The sequence below is a fragment of the Penaeus vannamei genome, chromosome 20 (genome assembly GCF_042767895.1).
Source record: "Penaeus vannamei isolate JL-2024 chromosome 20, ASM4276789v1, whole genome shotgun sequence".
Taxonomy (NCBI): Eukaryota; Metazoa; Arthropoda; class Malacostraca; order Decapoda; family Penaeidae; genus Penaeus; species Penaeus vannamei.
The window spans coordinates 13,838,315-13,840,814 of NC_091568.1; the positions used below are offsets into that span (position 1 = coordinate 13,838,315).

General features: G+C 38.0%; 1 long non-coding RNA gene across 1 annotated transcript in view; it reads right to left on the bottom strand.

Annotated features, from left to right (window-relative positions):
- Positions 1–2,236: 2,236 nt before the first annotated feature.
- The window catches only part of LOC138865323 (uncharacterized), a 1,555-nt gene continuing 1,291 nt past the window's right edge, over positions 2,237–2,500 (bottom strand). The window contains exon 2 of the long non-coding RNA XR_011399370.1: positions 2,237–2,487. This is a non-coding gene — a long non-coding RNA (uncharacterized lncRNA). The remainder of the gene's footprint in view (positions 2,488–2,500) is intronic.

Consider the following 2,500-nt stretch of genomic DNA (forward strand, 5'->3'; position numbering starts at 1 on the left):
AAATCACTCCATTCTCTATAAAATAAACTCAAATTTCAAGTTGTGAAATGGAATGGCAGGAAGCAAGAAACACGAGAAGAGAGAATTGCGCATTGCAGAGAACCCGGAGTGACGAAAAGCAAGGGATAAGCAAAGATTAGGCGGGCAGTGTAATATGAGAATAATGTGATAACGGATGAATGAAAACAATGGTGCATAAGAACCGTGGAAATAAAGACGAAGAGAGAACTGGCATTTGGAAAAGAGGGGGAAAGATAAAGAGAGAAAAGAGTATAATGGAAAATGCAGATGAATTTTACAAGAGATATATCTAATACAGTGCCACTGCTGCTCCAAATAAGGCAACTGCTTATTACATATATATATTAATTCATATTTGACACATACACGGTAGACACTATCTAAAAGTGGTTATTTTTGCGTTACAATTATTTCACAATATGATTGTTATTGTCATAGTTCTGTCTCATTTTTTTTTTTTTTAATTCCAATTTAATGCTTAAAAGAAGAGAGAGGAACACGAGATAATAGAATAATTTACGTAATCTCACCGTATTTCTGATAGACTGGAACCACAAATGAGAAAGAAATAATAACATACTCCTTCGCGTTTATTTTCCATCAACAACATTCATACATCCTAAAAAAAAGATCACAATACTGAGCGAATGTTACCCAGAAGCCACCAAGTAAAAATGTGAATAAAAGACAAACATACAATTCCTTACAAGAGGCAAAGTCCAAGGTCTAAGACATTCTCCTCTTAATTCAGAGGCGCAAAGGGCTTTCCTGGGTTAAGTACAGAGCCGCCGTTGGCTTTCCAGTCGTTAAAGGAACCAGCATATACCCTGTCGAGTAGAAATTCAATAATCGTGGGAATTACTTTAACGAGCGGGTTGGTAATCTGAGAAAAAAGGGTAGGTTGATGTAATGAGAAATTAGTAATAATGTTGGTAGTGGTAAGTAATGATAAACATAAATAGGAATACGTAAAATAGGTAATTTATAATTTCTGTTGTTCTTGGTCCCACGGACTGATATGGAAATTAGTTAAAATAAATGAAAACTAAAAGCTAAATTCAAATCCAATAATGTACCGAACAATGAAAACAATGTAAACAAACAAAAGCAAGATAAATTCTAAAAAATAATAGACACTCGTATATTCACGAACCACAAGACACACATTTATATGAAATTTAAAAGAAAGTGATTTTTTTCTTTCTCTCTTTCTCTCTCTCTCTCTCTCTCTCTCTCTCTCTCTCTCTCTCTCTCTCTCTCTCTCTCTCTCTCTCTGTCTCTCTCTCTCTCTCTCCCCTTGCCTCCCTCCTCCTCCCTCCTTGCCTCCCTCCTCCTTCTCTCCCTCCCTTCCTCCTTTCCTCCCTTCCTCCCTTCCTCCCTCTCTCTCTCTCTCTCTCTCTCTCTCTCTCTCTCTCTCTCTCTCTCTCTCTCTCTCTCTCTCTCTCTCTCTCTCTCTCTTTTTTTTTTTTTTTTTTTTGGGGGGGGGGGGGGCGGCAAGACTGCGTATCTCACCATTCAGCGTTGTGCGAACTGTGAACCGCTAGATTCGACCGGATCCGAAACACTGGAATATGGGCTATATGCTTCGGACACAAGAGTCAAACTGGCGGTTCGTTAAAAGAGGGAACTATTGGGAATTTGGGAGTATAGACTATAGTATGATTTAATACCCTATAGAAGAAGAGAGAAGAGGGAACAACTTATATCTGTGGTTATTTCCTCACGACCCACGATGTCGAGCAGTGACCATGAACTTGGAGTAAATAACGGTGTCATGCCATCCGTAATAATGCAATAATGGAATACTAAGGTAATATTAGGGAGTAATAAAAGTAGTAAATGATAGTGATGATGATGACGATAAGCATAACTATTATCATAATAATAATGATATCTTCATAGTAGGTGTCGAGTTCATATGACATCAACACAAACATTTAAACAAAACCAAATAAAAATAAATAGATAAAAATGAATAGATAAAGATTGCAGATGAACCCACCTGGAATTGTAACCCATCGATTTGAGAAGATCCCCCGCCTTCCTTGCACGCCCACCCTTCGTGCAGTGGGTAACGATGGGCGTGGTTTTTGTGGGCTTTTTTAATTCTAATTTAATGCTTAAAAGAAGAGAGGAACACGAGATAATAGAATAATTTACGTAATCTCACCGTATTTCTGATAGACTGGAACCGCAAATGAGAAAGAAATAATAACATACTCCTTCGCGTTTATTTTCCATCAACAACATTCATACATCCTAAAAAAAGATCACAATACTGAGCGATTTTTACCCAGAAGCCACCGAGTAAAAATGTGAATAAAAGACAAACATGCAATTCCTTACAAGAGGCAAAGTCCAAGATCTAAGACATTCTCCTCTTAATTCAGAGGCGCAAAGGGCTTTCCTGGGTTAAGTACAGGGCCGCCGTTGGCTTTCCAGTCGTTAAAGGAACCAGCATATACCCTGTTGAGGAGAA